This window comes from Nyctibius grandis, chromosome 2 (assembly GCF_013368605.1).
Source record: "Nyctibius grandis isolate bNycGra1 chromosome 2, bNycGra1.pri, whole genome shotgun sequence".
NCBI lineage: Eukaryota > Metazoa > Chordata > Aves > Nyctibiiformes > Nyctibiidae > Nyctibius > Nyctibius grandis.
Genome location: NC_090659.1, coordinates 87,856,641 through 87,873,949, shown reverse-complemented (window position 1 = coordinate 87,873,949; position 17,309 = coordinate 87,856,641). Strand labels below are relative to the sequence as shown.

Sequence of the window (17,309 nt, the reverse complement as noted above, 5' to 3'; positions counted from 1 at the left end):
GAGAAAAAGCCCAAGAAACAACGTAACAGTGAATCAAAGTGTGATGACAGGATAATTATTCTATGAACTGTCATGTTGAAGGACTCGCAGAACATTGACCTGCACATGATCACACATCAGAAGATTGCCTGAGGGGTAATTAAAATAATAATACACAAGGTCCAGTCAGTCACAAAGAGAAAAACACATGCTTAACTTATTTCTCTGTAGCATGCATGGTCAAACGCACTCTCATGTTAAATGCAAATGCTTGAACAGTGCAAGAATTCAGAGGACAACAGGTTACAGCAAAGACCACCGAAGTTTACCTGAAATAGCATTAATTCTTCAGTTTCTTCTTTCTTTCTTCAGTTACTCTGGGCTTTCAAATAAATATTATTCATACTATGACACATTAAAGCATAAAACCTGTGAACTGACTTTCTGAAGGAAGCTGGAAAACAATGTAAACTTTTCAAAACATGTTTAAGGCTGTAACGTAATATGTTAAAAAAGAATTACTGTGGTGGTGGGCTGACCCTGGCCAACAGCCAAACACTCATCTGGCCTCTTGCTCACTCCCGTTTTCCATGGGGTGAGGAGAAAATAGAAGGCAGGCGAGAAGACTTGTGGATAATGACAGTTTAATACAGATAGCAAAAGCTGTGTGTGCTGGCAAAGCAAAATAAGGACTTAATTCACTATTTTCCATTGGCAGGCAGATGTCCAGCCACCTCCTGGAAAGCAGGACCTCAGTTGCTTGGGAAGACAAATGCCATAACCACAAACATTCCCCCTTTTCCCTCCTTTCCCTGAGATTTATTGCTGAGTGTGACATCATATGGTATGGAGTATCAGTCTGGATCAGCTGCGATGGTTATGTCCCCTCCCAGCCTCTCGTCCATCCCCAGCCTCCTTGCTGTGTGTGTTTTGGGGATGGAGGGAGAGAAAGCCTTGACGCTGTGCACACACTACTCAGCAATAACCAAAACACTGGTGTGTTATCACCACTGTTTTAGTCACTAATACAAAGCACAGCAGCATACGGGCTGCCATGAAGAAAGTTAACTCCACCCCAGGCACATCCAGTAAAACTGCAGATACTGTATCTATCAGCTCTATACTCACTCAGCTGCCATTGTATATCTAAATTTGATAAAAGTTGTTCACATGACAGTTTTAAGACTTTCAAGTCAGACTTCAACACAATTCCATTTTTTTCTCTTTACGCTTTTTTTCAGTTATTTATTGTATCAGTTTATATTGGTATACACCCCTCTACAAGCCTAGACTATAGCTCCAAGCACATACCCCATAATCACATGCGAGTAATGTACTCTGCATTTCCTTCTCACATGTACAGACACACTTGAACCGCCTTTAAACCAGCCATCATCAGTCTTGTTCATGGCAGAAACATTCTTTGCACTGTCTATGCTCTTCAACCGGTTTTTTGGGTGAGCTTTGACAATTGTGTGGAATCACTGATGGTTACTACTTTGCAACTATACTGATTACAGATGCCTACTCAGTGGAGACAGAAAAATCCACACAATAACCTATTTCCAGAACCAAGCTAGTCTGTCAGAGAAACCACTTGATTGCTCAGAAGAAGAATAAATTCAGAAATCTCATTTTTTTCCCCCATTATTCCCTATGTAACAGAAGATACCGGAAGAAGGCCAATTAGGAGAAGTTCTGGGGATACTCTTCAAAAATTTAAGACCACTGAGAAAACCTGAAAAGATTTTTTGGAACACAAGGTAAGCATACAGTTTACATGTACATAAATCCATACAGACCAGTATGTCCATAGGTTACTCTCACGTCATATATAGGCACAATCACTGCACATTTCTAAAAAAGAAAATTCTTTTTCTCCCACCATATTCTAAAGAGATTCTAAAAACACCTTTTAGGAAACACACTACATACAATAATTACCATAATGACACTTCTTTCTAGAACGAATATGTTCTGTAAACACATTGCTAGCCCATCAATTATGTTACTCACTCATAGTAAATATGCTAGAGTTATATTCTCAAATATTTTCTAGCATCTTCATTAGTGCTCATTTAAAAAAAGTAATGCTATACCCAAATAGCTTTAAATGCTAAGAAGGAAAACAAATGCTATTGAAAAATCTCCCAATGTTCAGCAGCTCACTGTGGTCTCAGTAAAATTTATTAAAATGCGCATCTCAAGCACATTAGTATTAATTTCAAAGTAACATCCTATAGAAGAAATACAATTTTCAGTTTCATGTAATAAAATAATACTACTTACAAATCTAGATTTCTCAACATTAGCCAGCAGTGTTAAGCAGAACAATTTAGCAGGCTCCAAACACACTTGTAAAAATTTTGGAGCAAAAATAGTAGGCCAGATATTTATATATTTTTACTCCAGAAAATGAGGAAAACTATCGGGAAGGGCATGGGGAAGGGAGAATATCCTTTACCTCTAAGAATTTAGCTATTGTAGTCGAGAATTTATCTGACGTCTTCTCTTAAAAATGTTTGCTTTTTCTGAGCTTACTAACCCACACAGATATTTTCCATAAGTTAAGCTTAAAATCAGGACAGTTTCAATAAGCTGAAGTGGATGTATAAATTAAACTATTTTGTTATCTAAGAATACACAGCTTAAACCAAAAGTTTGATTACATTTGTGTAGGTGCCAGGCCGATTTTCCTTTCAGTGATTTTTACTTTCAGCTAAGTCTCCTCTAACTAACTGCATGTTTTTGCAGACAGTGTCTGCTTCCAGGACTGATAACGCTCGAAGTTTGTAGTTATCACTGAGGCACCGGTAGGGATGTTGTGCAGAAAGGCTCTTGCTGTACTTATTCTTGAGAGAAACCAAGGTCACTGCTGAATTCCTCATTGCTTACGAGTGAAGAGCCGAAGGGGGGTCGCAGCTGCAGTGGGAAGCAGACAGGGCAGGTGACCCAAAATTGACCAACGAGGGTATTCCATCCCATACACGTCATTCTCGGTATAAAGTGGGGGGATCACGAGGGTCTCGCTCTCTTTCTGCTATGGCCGGTGTCCAAGGAGGACTCCGTCTGTTTTCCTGCTGCCCCCGATCCCGATCCGTGCGTTCCTGAATCCAGCTCTCGACCATCGCTAGGCCCAGGCTGGGCCTTCCCGGAGCCTGCCCTGCAGTGCCGGTGGTGACGTGGCTGACTTCAGGGGAGCTCAATCTTGGTTTTGTATATATATTTGTATATATTTGATTATTTCTATTATTATTATTATACTTTTTTTTTTTTTTTCATTATTATAGTTTATTAAAACTGTTTTAATTTTCCAACCCAGAAGTCTCTCTCCCTTTTCCCTTTCCCTTTCCCTCTGGGGGGAGGGGGGGGGGATAACAGAGGGCATCTGCCGCAGGTTTAATCGCCAGCCCAGCTTTAAACCGTGACAGATTTATTGGCGCCCAACGTGGGGCTCGAGAGAAGCTCCGACAGGTTGCTCTGATAAGTCGAATCCCAGCTCCAGTGGGAGGAGACCCGGAGAGCTCAGCCAAGAGAGTATCAGATTTCTTCCTTTGAGATTTACGAGGGGTTGGAAATTAAAACAGATAGCTAAGATGGTAATGTCATTTGTGAGCCTTGTGTTACCTCTTCTCTTTATAAAGCTTGTTTTACAGTTATGTGTAATGATACCTTACTTGCCGTATGCGCTGTGTGTTAGTGCTTACGTGTGGTTTAACAGGGCGTGCTGGTCAAAATGTGTCGTTTCGGTATGGGTTGTGATACTGATTTATGTCGTGATAAACTGGGCAGTCATTATTCCGATATCTTATCTCTATGATACAATGATGGGCAGCTTTAATCGCGAATCGGTAGCTGCGCACACCGGGCGTCTTTTAACTGATTTTGATAGTATCTGCTCCTTTTTTGCCAAGCTGATTCCTGCAAAATTCGAACAGGGCATGTTGTTATTTTTGGGTGTCCTGTATGTGTTACTGGTGTGCTATGTGATTAGATGTCGGTGCAGCAACAGCGGGAGGTATCATGCTGCCCCTGTAAGCAGGAGAAAACACCGAAAGAAATCAACTAGTAAAGTGAAGGATGATGATTCAGAGGCTTCTAAGGCAGAGCCAGCACGGGACCCAGGTGAGGGCCCTTCTCAGTCAGAGTCAGGGCCTGACACAGAGGGGGGTTTCCTTGATCGTCTTTTTAAAGAAGGCCCATTACACAAGAAGGACAAGAAAGGTCCTTCTAAAGCAGAACAATCACAGGAGGACTCGGACTCGGAAGTAGAGATAACCTACCACTCCTTATCCCTGAAAGAACTGCGAAATATAAGAAAAGATTTTAGTCGTTATGACGGTGAGCCAATAATTACCTGGTTGCTCCGATGCTGGGATAATGGGGCAGATAGCATAGAATTGGATGGCAGAGAAGCCAGACAGTTGGGATCCCTGTCCAGAGATGGTGGTATTGATAAGATGCTTCCAAGAAGGTCGAACAGTATCAGTCTCTGGAGGCGACTCTTGTCAGCTGTAAAGAGCAGGTATCCCTATAAAGATGATGTTATGAGCCACCTAAGCAAATGGACCACTATAGAAAAAGGTATTAACTACCTTAGAGAACTAGCTGTGCAAGAGATCATTTATAAACACCCTCAGGACATTGTAGATCCTGTAAATCCTGATGAAGTGGAATGCAACCGATCCATGTTCCGGAAGGTTGTGAAGAGTGCTCCACCAACACATGCCCCTACATTGTCAATATTAGTCTGGGGAGAAGATGCTATGGCACGACCTAGTGTGGGCGAAATGGCTAACTATATGCGACAGTATGAAGATAGTATTTCTTCCCCACTGCAGGCCCGTGTCTCGGCTGTGGAAAAACTGACTAAGGAAAACAAAGACACATTGAAACAACTGTCAGACAAACTGTCCAGGATCGAGAATAAACTTGACTCTCTACCTACACAGGCCCGCGTTGCAGCCTTTAGGAGGCAACGCCCTCCTACTGGACCGGCTCAAAGGAAACGGAACACGTCACGAGGTATCCTGTGGTTTACCCTGCGTGATTATGGGGAGGACATGAACAGATGGCATGGACAACCTACCAGTACCCTACAGGCACGAGTACGTGAGTTGCAAGCTAACAGAAATACCAGAGAGAATTTTTCTAGGAGGATGGCTGCTCCAGTTACCAATGAGCAGGACTCCAGTCAGGGTAGATGGGCCTCAAATCCTTTTTTTCCAAGAGTGAATAGAGGAAATGAAGGTCCAATCCCCGTGAGCAGCACGAATCCAATCTTTAATTAGAGGGGCCCTGCCTCTAGCCAGGAGGAGGAGAGGGATAACCGGATTTATTGGACTGTGTGGATTCGATGGCCTGGCACATTAGAACCACAAAAGTATCGAGCCCTGGTAGACACTGGTGCACAGTGCACCCTCATGCCATCAAATCATAAAGGGACAGAATCTGTCAGTATCTCGGGAATAACAGGGGGATCTCAAGAGTTATCTGTATTGGAGGCCGAAGTGAGCCTAACTGAAAATGAATGGAAAAAGCACCCCATTGTGACTGGTCCAGATGCTCCGTGCATCCTTGGCATAGACTACCTTAAGAAAGGGTATTTTAAGGACCCAAAAGGATATAGATGGGCCTTTGGTGTAGCAGCTGTAGAGACTGAGGACATTAAACAGCTGTCTACCTTGCCTGGCCTCTCAGAGGATCCTTCTGTTGTGGGGTTGCTGAAAGTTGAAGAACAACAGGTGCCAATTGCTACTGCCACGGTGCACCGACGACAATATCGCACCAATCGAGACTCCCTGATCCCCATTCATAAACTGATTAGACAATTAGAAAATCAAGGAGTGATTAGCAAGACTCGCTCACCCTTTAATAGTCCTATATGGCCAGTGCGAAAGTCTAATGGAGAATGGAGATTAACTGTGGACTATCGTGGCCTAAATGAAGTTACACCACCTCTGAGTGCTGCTGTGCCAGACATGCTAGAACTTCAATACGAACTGGAGTCAAAGGCAGCCAAGTGGTACGCCACTATAGACATTGCTAATGCATTTTTCTCTATTCCCTTGGCACCAAAGTGCAGGCCACAGTTTGCTTTTACCTGGAGAGGTATCCAGTACACCTGGAATCGACTGCCCCAGGGGTGGAAACACAGTCCTACTATTTGCCACGGACTGATCCAGACTGCACTAGAAGAGGGTGGAGCTCCAGAACATTTGCAATATATTGATGACATCATTGTATGGGGTGATACAGCAGCAGAAGTTTTTGACAAAGGGGAGAAAATAATTCAAATTCTTCTGCAAGCTGGTTTTGCCATAAAAAGAGGCAAGGTCAAGGGGCCTGCCCGGGAGATCCAGTTTTTAGGGATTAAATGGCAAGATGGGCGTCGCCAGATCCCGATAGAGGTGATCAACAAAATAACAGCTATGTCCCCACCAACTAACAAAAAGGAAACACAAGCCTTCTTAGGCGTTGTGGGTTTCTGGAGAATGCATATTCCAGATTACAGCCAGATTGTACGCCCTCTTTATCAGGTGACCAGAAAGAAAAATGATTTTCAGTGGGGCCCTGAACAACAACAGGCTTTTGAACAGATTAAACAAGAAATTGTGCATGCAGTAGCCCTTGGACCAGTCCGTATGGGACAAGATGTTAAAAATGTGCTCTACACCTCAGCTGGGGACAATGGTCCTACCTGGAGCCTCTGGCAGAAAGTGCCAGGGGAGACTCGAGGTCGACCCCTAGGATTTTGGAGTCGAGGATACAAGGGCTCTGAGGCTAATTACACCCCAACTGAAAAAGAGATACTGGCAGCATATGAAGGAGTTAAGAGCTGCCTCAGAGGTAATTGGTACTGAAGCACAACTTCTCCTGGCACCCCGATTACCAGTACTAGGCTGGATGTTCAAGGGTAAGGTTCTTACTACTCATCATGCAACTGATGCTACATGGAGTAAATGGATTGCATTAATTACACAGAGGGCTCGAATAGGAAACCCTAATCGCCCAGGAATCTTAGAAGTGATCATGGACTGGCCAGAAGGCAAAGACTTCGGAATGCCACCAGAAAAGGAGGTGACACGTGCTGAAGAAGCCCCACCTTATAATGAACTACCAGAGGATGAGAAGCAGTATGCCCTGTTCACCGATGGATCCTGCCGTCTTGTAGGAAAGCATCGGAAGTGGAAAGCTGCTGTATGGAGTCCCATACGACGAGTCACAGAAGCCACAGAAGGACAAGGTGAATCAAGTCAATTTGCAGAGGTAAAAGCCATCCAGCTGGCTTTAGACATTGCTGAACGAGAAAAGTGGCCAAGGCTGTATCTTTATACTGACTCATGGATGGTGGCAAATGCCTTGTGGGGGTGGTTAAAGCAGTGGAAGCGAAGCAACTGGCAGCGTAAAGGTAAACCTATTTGGGCTGTTGAACTGTGGCAAGATATTGCTGCTCGGCTAGAGAAACTAGTCGTGAAGGTACGTCATGTAGATGCTCACGTACCTAAAAGTCGGGCAACTGAGGAACATCGAAACAACCAACAAGCAGATCAGGCTGCTAAAGTGTTCCAAATAGATTTGGACTGGGAACATAAAGGTGAACTATTTTTAGCTCGGTGGGCTCATGACACTTCAGGTCATCAAGGGAGAGATGCAACATACAGATGGGCTCGTGACCGAGGGGTGGACTTAACTATGGACTCTATTGCACAGGTTATCCATGATTGTGAAACATGCGCCGCAATTAAGCAAGCCAAACGGTTAAAACCTCTGTGGTATGGGGGGCGGTGGTTGAAATATAAATATGGGGAGGCCTGGCAAATTGACTACATCACACTCCCTCAGACCCGCCAGGGTAAACGTTATGTACTTACCATGGTGGAGGCGACCACCGGATGGCTGGAAACATACTCTGTGCCCCATGCCACTGCCCGGAACACTATCCTGGGCCTCGAAAAGCAAATCTTGTGGCGACACGGCACACCAGAGAGAATTGAGTCGGATAACGGTACTCATTTCAAAAACAGTCTCATAGATAACTGGGCCAAAGAGCATGGCATCGAATGGGTATATCACATCCCCTATCATGCACCAGCCTCTGGGAAAGTTGAACGGTATAATGGGCTGTTAAAAACTACCCTAAAAGCAATGGGGGGTGGAACCTTTAAAAACTGGGATAAGCATTTGGCACAAGCTACCTGGCTAGTTAACACCAGAGGATCTATCAACCGAGCTGGCCCTGCTCAGTCAGACCTTTTACATACAATAGAAGGGGATAAAGTCCCTGTGGTGCATGAAAGGAATCTGTTGGGAAAAACTGTCTGGGTTCTTCCTGCTACGGGCAAAGGTAAACCCATTCATGGGATTGCTTTTGCTCAAGGACCTGGATGTACTTGGTGGGTGATGCTGCAGGATGGTGGAGTCCGATGTGTCCCTGAAGGTGATCTGATCTTGGGTGAGAATACTTAATTCTGAACTGCATGATGTTAATTGCTGCATAATACTAACAGTGTTCATAAGTGTCTTTCAGGTTGAAGCAGTGGTGATGAGACCGGAGCTAGCTGCAAGTGGCGTCCAGTAACCTCCTCGAGACTGACATCTTTAACCTGCAACCCGTGGGCACGAACTGTGACAAAGCTCATATCATCTCTCCTACCCTGGGAGACTCCTAGCCAGATGGAAACCCACAATCCTGAACTAAATGAACTTGATGAACTTTTTTTTTGTATAGAGATGAATCATAAACTAATGTTATCTGTATATATTTTAAAATGAAAAGTTAGTGGTGATCTGAGTATGACGTGAATGGTATGGAATAAGGGGTGGAATGTCCTGGTTTGGCCTAAACCAGGCCGATTTTCCTTTCAGTGATTTTTACTTTCAGCTAAGTCTCCTCTAACTAACTGCATGTTTTTGCAGACAGTGTCTGCTTCCAGGACTGATAACGCTCGAAGTTTGTAGTTATCACTGAGGCACCGGTAGGGATGTTGTGCAGAAAGGCTCTTGCTGTACTTATTCTTGAGAGAAACCAAGGTCACTGCTGAATTCCTCATTGCTTACGAGTGAAGAGCCGAAGGGGGGTCGCAGCTGCAGTGGGAAGCAGACAGGGCAGGTGACCCAAAATTGACCAACGAGGGTATTCCATCCCATACACGTCATTCTCGGTATAAAGTGGGGGGATCACGAGGGTCTCGCTCTCTTTCTGCTATGGCCGGTGTCCAAGGAGGACTCCGTCTGTTTTCCTGCTGCCCCCGATCCCGATCCGTGCGTTCCTGAATCCAGCTCTCGACCATCGCTAGGCCCAGGCTGGGCCTTCCCGGAGCCTGCCCTGCAGTGCCGGTGGTGACGTGGCTGACTTCAGGGGAGCTCAATCTTGGTTTTGTATATATATTTGTATATATTTGATTATTTCTATTATTATTATTATACTTTTTTTTTTTTTTTCATTATTATAGTTTATTAAAACTGTTTTAATTTTCCAACCCAGAAGTCTCTCTCCCTTTTCCCTTTCCCTTTCCCTCTGGGGGGAGGGGGGGGGGATAACAGAGGGCATCTGCCGCAGGTTTAATCGCCAGCCCAGCTTTAAACCGTGACAGTGCATTTCCCTTTTCTTTAAATTAACAAACTTTTTTTTTTTTTTGTGGTAATGAATACTCTTCTCAGTCAAATTTCAAACCAGAAACCAAAAATTTAACTGGGCTTATTATAACTACAACTATGAAATACATATAATTCGTTGACTACAGATACATACACATTGCAGCTACAGAAACCAAACCGGCTCTTTTCTTCAGTGTTGTATAAAATTATTTGAAACAAGAGCATGCTTAGTCCTGTGCGTCCTTGTGCCTGACCAAAGGCCGTTGATCCCAATGTGAGATTCACTGGACCGAATGAATTTGTGCTGGTTGCCTTAGGCTCCCCTTCACAGTCAATGAGGAGAAACAAGCACTTCTAAACTGCACTTCATTTCACCCTAATGTAGATAATTTAAATAGGTAAAGTGAGTTTATGGTAACTCACTCAGACATGAATGCCTGCACTCCAGACATCTAAAGGTAACTTCTGTATCTAGAAGCTTCTGACTTTTGACTGCAGCAAAGTCTGCATAAAGGGTGGACTTCCTAGTCTGGACAGAGACAGCAGATTGTAGCGATCATACGTTCTCTATGAGGGAGGACAGGGTGCAGATTTGGTGATTTTAAGGTCTGATAAAACCTTATGGGTATCAATCTCACCACCTATTTAACATAAGCTATAGAATTTCACAAAGCTTTTTCTTGCTGCATAAAGAATAGAATTGAAATAAATTATACTCTGGTTGCTACAGTGAACAGTTTGAATATAAACAGGGGAACACTGTTTTGTATATAACATGCTGACAAGAACTGTAGATGTGAAAGTTGCCATTATTAAGTATGCTGCTCAGCCATTAGCTATCACAATTTTTTCCTTTTTAAAAATCCTTCATGTTCACTAACCTTTTCCTTAAGTAGACATAGATCTCATAGCTGTCTAGGTTCCTAGCTCTTACAGGTTTGTGATACCCATACTTTTGGGTAGCTTTACAAGCTTCTGACAAGCTTGAAACATATTCTGGATTTAAAATCAGCCTATGAAATAAATGATTCCTACTCCTGTACTGGTATATGGAATGCTACCCTTCACGTGAAAATCATCACTGCTTTAAACTGAAGTTGGCTTAGATTTAGTCCTGACCATGCAAAACTTACTTATAAACTCCAGTAGCGTACATTCAAACTTAAGAATCTCACATCCATGGAGGACTAAGTGTTTAAGTTTAGTCTTTAGGGATAAAGATGTAAATGTGATGCTTTGCATGGCAAGGCAACTCTGTGATTTTTAGATATTACTCAGTCCTGAGTGTTTGAATTTTTGTTAAGATAGCTAGCTAGCTTAGTAGATGAAAGAATTAAAGGAAAAATTATTTGAATCCCACAAAAATACTTTATGAACTCCCATAACAGTGCTTGTGTAGAGTATGCAGCAAGTTAAAAAAAAAAAAGGATAAAAATACTACGCAGTGATAAAAACTATAACAGCACCTGCTATTCAACACTAATTCATATAGTCTCATTGCCATTCAAAATGAGCAGTAAACAAAATATTTTCATTGGATTTTATAATCATATTTTATGCATATATTAAAGATTATTTGCCTCTCGATTGTAAACATACTAAATATGCTAAATTTGAATTATTCCATAAAACATAAAGCTAAAGAATTAGTAAAGAAAAGCATTAAGGTTTCAACATTGGAAAGTCAAGAATAATAACAAAAAAACAACATACAAAGGTATTTTTGGTATGAAACAAACACATGCAGTTACTTAGGACTCAATCTTTTGAAAAGACTAATTAGTCTTTTCATTATGTTTAATAGACTTTAACACTATATTCCATCTTTCATTCAGAAACAAATCCAAATGACCTATGCCCATCAGAATTAAAATAGAAATGCCATTTCCCTCATCAGATTATGCACAGCTCCATATTTTTATTCATGTAGGAATGACTGTGATACACAAAGATCCAGCTGAAATGTATTTCAAATTTAGGAGACACCTTCTTTACAGGCAAGTACATAAACTATTTGTAGGTGGCTGAGGTTGTTTTGTACTGTACTAATTACACAAACTACGCAATTTTTGAGTGTAACACAAAGTGTGGAATGTTGTCTACAGATCCTATGTACCCACTAGTGCTGTATTTCACTAAAATAAAATCATGGTAGAGTATGGTAGCCCCAGTGCAGGATCATTATGCCTGACTCTGCAGGACAATAATGGCAAAGAGATTGCACTGTCAAAGGACTAGTCAAGGGAAAAAGGCAATCTTCAGAGCACAATTAAAAGCTCATACTTTAGATATCTATTGCCTTCTTTTGATTAGAGAGAGAGCCTAGCTTAGATTAGTTTTAAATAGATAGTAATGGCAAGCAAATCAGATCCCATGTAATTAAGTGGAATATACCTACATCAGACTGCGAACTTTATTTACCTGCCTTACACGTGTCTAAACCTGCCTGAGAACTGCCAGCTTTGAACAGCAATTTCTGACTACTATTCTTTAAAAAACGTTTTTTCAAACAGAAGTGGTGTAAGTCGGATCGAGAGGTGGGCTGAAGTAGCTAAATATGACAGAAAGACACCGCTGCGAGTAGCGTTGCAGATGATAGCTGGCTGGCTGTAGAGGATGCACTGACATGACCGTCCAGACAGAAAGACTGGTAAATCTTGGACTGGGAGTACCGATCTACCATGGGAAGACATCTCTGCTATTCAGAGAGTAGCAATTCTAGGCTGCTTTAAGGGTGATGTGAACGTCGTTAGGAAGAGACTGTACTTCCTGTGTTAATTCAGTAACAACAGACTAGTTACAACTGCAATTCTTTTTGTGAGGATTTGACTTTAAATCAGGTCACAATGAGCTTGCCTTCTAACCCTGGGACCTTCACCAGTTCTAGTTTCAACCGACTGTTTTCATTTGTAGTTTCACTTGGTTTTAAATGGTGTTTAAGACTTATTTACAAAGACAGATTAGTAAGATAGCTAATGGTAATACAGTTACTATGAGATACAGTTAATTATATATATTTATATAAAACTTTGCCTATATATGAATCTGCATTAGATGGTAAAGCATCTTGGAAAGAATTAAACACTTATGATGGATGAGAGTTTTGAAAAATCATTTTCAGCTGCACTTAATCACATATAAGGAAAGTGTCATGGTTTAGAACTCGGCCGGCTATTAAACCTGTGGCAGATGCTCTCTGTTATCCCTCCCCCACCTATTCCCCCCCGAAAGGAAAGGGAAAAGGTAGAGAGACTGACGGGTTGCAGTCTACAACTACCTGAAGGGAGGTTTGTAGTGAAGTGGGAGTTGGCCTCTTCTCCCAGGCAACTAGCGATAGGACAAGAGGACATAGCCTCAAGCTTCACCAGGGGAGGTTCAGGTTGGACATTAGGAAGAATTTCTTTTCAGAAAGGGTCATTAGACATTGGGATGGGCTGCCCAGGGAGGTGGTGGAGTCACCATCTCTGAATGTGTTTAAGAAAAGACTGGACGTGGCACTTAGTGCCATGGTCTAGTTGACATGGTGGTGTCAGGGCAATGGTTGGACTCGATGATCCCAGAGGTCTCTTCCAACCTGACTGATTCTGTGATTCTGTGTTGGAAAGTTAAAACAGTTTTAATAAACTATAATAATGAAAAAGAGTATAATAATAATACTGGAATAATCAAATATATACAAATATATACAAAACCAAGACTGAACTCCCCCGATGTCAGCCACGTCACCACCGGCACTGCAGGGCAGGTTCCGGGAAGGCCCAGCCTGGGCCCAGTGACGGTCAAGAACTGGATTCAGGAATACATGGATTGGGATTGGGGGCAGCAGGAAAATGGACAGAGTCCTCCTTGGACACTGGCCAAAGGCTCAAGCCGCAGAAGCAGCCCGAAGCAGCAGAAGCACCCAAAACCAGCAGGCGGGGCTGAGACCCCCGTGATGCCCCGGCTTTATACTGAGAATGACGTGTATGGGATGGAATACTTTCGCTGGTCAATTTTGGGTCACCTGCCCTGTCCACTCCTCCCTGCAGGTGCAACCCCCCTTCAGCTCTTCACTCGTAATCAGTGAGGAATTTAGCAGTGACCTTGGTTTCTCTAAGACTAAGTACAGCAAGAGCCTTTCTGCATAATTCCTACCGGTGCCTCAGTGCTAACTACAAACTTCGAGCGTTATCAGTCCTAGAAGTAGACACTGTCTGCAAAACATGCAGTTAGTTTCAGAAAGTGCAGTTACTTAGAAGAGGCTTAGCTGAAAGTAAAAATCACTGAAAGGAAAACTGGCCTGGTTTAGACCAAACCAGGACAGAAAGGAAGGACAGGAAAAGGCAAGATACCCAAATTTATGATGATATAAATCTAGAGCTCAGAACGGCACTTAAATTTTGTGCAGACTTATTTGACTTGGAGACATGAAATCCACTAAATAGGAGCATTTAACAATAGGAAGTTACAATACAGTAGGATGCTGGGTCCAATATACGAAACCACTCAATCACCTGCATTTTCTACGTTTGAAAAAAACATTGTAGAAAAAATACAAATGAAGAAATTACACTACTATGAAAAAATCTCTTTGATGCTGTATATTTTTTGATTGATGCTTCATATTGCTTCTCTAAGTCTAATTAAATGTCCTTTATTATTACCACAGTGTGAGATTTTTTTTTATTGGGTTGAAATAATATAGATCTAAATATAGCATCAATTAAGTATTTTATTCCCAAAAAATGCGTTAATTACTTTTTCTTTCTACATTTATCAAAATATAAATAAAATATAAAAAAATAGTTATTACAGGGTAAAGCAGAATGTTCACTAATGTGAAATCACCATTCCTGGAACTGTTTTTGTTTAAATGTAAATATTTGAAGGTTAAAAGCTACAATTATACATGGGTTATCAAAGAAAATATATGAACTCTGTGGAGAAAACCATTAAGTTTTGTCCAAAAAAGTTGAAGTCTTTTTTAGTAAAGTCTTCACGTAAAACATTTCATTGAATAATTGCCATAATATTTCAAAAAATAACAATGAAATGCGACATCTGATTGAAGATAAATATTGTCATATTTCTTCCCCACAATTTGAAGGAAACAGCATTTTTATCTTTGTAACTACTTTACTAACAGGTTTTACTCCCATGAATAGGAAACATTACGTTTGTCCTCATTTGAAAATTCGGCCTTTGATGTTTAATATCCTGTGTTTCATAATTCGGAACTCAAATATACAGTATTGTCCTTTGTATTACAGAGTTTTCTAACAAAAGCAATTGAGTAATAGGAGAGAAAATGTCCTTAATTTAAGACCATAAGGAATACTCTAATAGATAGAAGCAATTAAAAAGATATGCACTAGTACACCTTTTAGAAACAGGCTTTGGGAAATGTCTAGTGTCCAGTGTTAGGGTTAAAGACATGAGACACCTTCTTGTGGAAAATAACCCTCTGGAGAAATGAAAAAAAAAATGCAAAACACGCCCTGCACTGAATGATATTGTATATGAAGAATCTTCAATTCTTTGAAGATCAACTTTCATCACTTGCCATAAATCAGCTTATTGTAATTATCACTGTGCTACCTGATGACTTCCTACTTGGAAAAAAATATTATTTTCATTCTCACTGCATTTATTGCTTTTAAGCAGTGTTAAGAAAAAAAAATTTTCCAAAGTAAACAAAACCATGCATAACTGCTTTCTTTCCCCCAAAAACAACAGTAATGTTTAAATAACTGCTCATTTAAAAATGCTCTATTTTTTTTCATATATACCTTTCAGTTGATTTCAGTTAAGAGAAATACCAGACACTTATTAATGGTGCATTACTATAACATAAAATTAGGGGCAGTTTAAAAACCTGCTGCTTGACGCAGTTACTGTTTCACAACGGGAGGAATAATTTCTTGTAGAGTGACATGTTTTCTTATGTCACATCTATTCTTCTCTTACAAAAGCTGTTACTTTGACAGGGACGACAAATGCCTGCCATATATTGCTATGCAGTCCATTACAATGGGTTCATTCATATTTATAATACAATGTGTGATGTTGATGCAATCACTTTAGACTTCACTGTTATTTCAAACAAATCCATAACTGAGAAAAAGGCAGGCTGTTGACAGGAGTTAATGTGGGTTTTACTCTGTTTACAATTGCTTTCTAATCTACTAAATGGCTGTGAAAATTGATGCACTGTTAGAAGTGCTTTTATACACTACTACAGACAAAGGGCTGTTATACTGCAGTAATCTCTGTAATGCTAAATTGAATTTTTGACGGTGTTTTTTTTTTTGTTTTTCCAATTTGAATGTGACAAGGTAGGCTACTCAATTTATGGTAAGCTTAATTCCATCAATGCAAAGCATTTTTCCATCTTTATTAATTGAGATGCCTATTATTGCTAGGAAAAAAAAAAGTTAGAGATAAAACTTCTAACTCTCACAGTATGTACTTTAGGGAAAATCTCTTGGGGGCTAAAGCATGGGCCAGAGTCACTAAATTTTGTGATAAAACCTGTGATCTGTTGAAGCTATGCAAGTGAACCCTTGGCAGGTAAAACATAGTAGTACAGTTTGCAGAACTGCTCAGCTTGTCATGATGGTAAACAGATTCTGTCTAAACATCACCAAATAAAATTTAGGATTAGATGATTTGCCAATAAATAACTTTCCAGTGGGATTTAAGGGAGACATGTAAAGACAGTGTTTTAGTTATATGACCAATGAAATTACACTCATAAAGACGTCCAAAGAATGTATGCTTTAGTTTACCACCCTAAAAAGGAATTCAACTGGAAAAAAAGAATAAAGCCCTTTAAGCTTCAGATTTCCCTGATAAAGAAGGTGCAAAGAAATACCAAGGTTGCTGCTGATACGAAACAGAAGTACAGAAGACTTTGGTACTGTAGAATAGGTGCCCTAAAAAAACTCCTGACACGCTCCTCTGAAATGTCTGGTGTCTCATTAAAACCCGAACCTAGGAACATAAGACAAAATGTCTTTTTATGTTAATCAAGGAGCTGCTAATTTTCTACATGAATATGAAAATACTACTAAAAATTAATGAACAGAACTTTTACATGGCTTCCATTGGAAAGAAATCCTTTATATTCAAGACATTTGCATGTCTAGTAACTTTAAAATTTGCTTATGTGTTTTAATTCTACAAGATTTAACAGAGAGGCATAGTTCTCTTAGATAACAGAATAATTTAGGTTGGAGGAGACCTCTCTTGAGGTCATCTAGTTCAAATCCAGCTTCAAACTGAGATACAGTTGTTAAGTTGGATCATAAAATTTTTCAAAAAAAAAGGCTGTTAGATATAAAGATTCAAACTTCGTAATTCAACCTTGGTGACATTTAATCACATCAGCTGAATTCAGTAGTCAAATGTAACACAAAAAATGCCCACGCATTTTGTGCGGGACAGTATGATTAGTCTATGCAGAGTAGTAAGTAAAATTCACTTCAACGGTCTATCAACTAAGGGACACAAATGTGTAGGTAGTAACCAGGCTTCATGAACAATAAAGCTCACAGAGCATTTTCTCTTGGGTTTTTTCTTTCCGCTATGACTTATTTCTTTTCTTGAATGCTCTTTTTTTTCTCGTCTCCATTTACAAAAGCAAAAAGGCTTAAGAGCTAAATTCTGTAATTCTTACTGACTCAGATGAAGAACTATTAAAGTTTAGTGCTACTGAATAAGTCTTATGGATCCTGAAACATAAAGAATAA

General features: G+C 40.7%; 1 protein-coding gene across 1 annotated transcript in view; it reads right to left on the bottom strand.

Moving 5' to 3' along the window:
• Positions 1 to 17,309, bottom strand: part of DIAPH3 (diaphanous related formin 3) — a 277,067-nt gene that overhangs the window by 13,806 nt on the left and 245,952 nt on the right. The gene's annotated exons all lie outside the window — the stretch shown is intronic.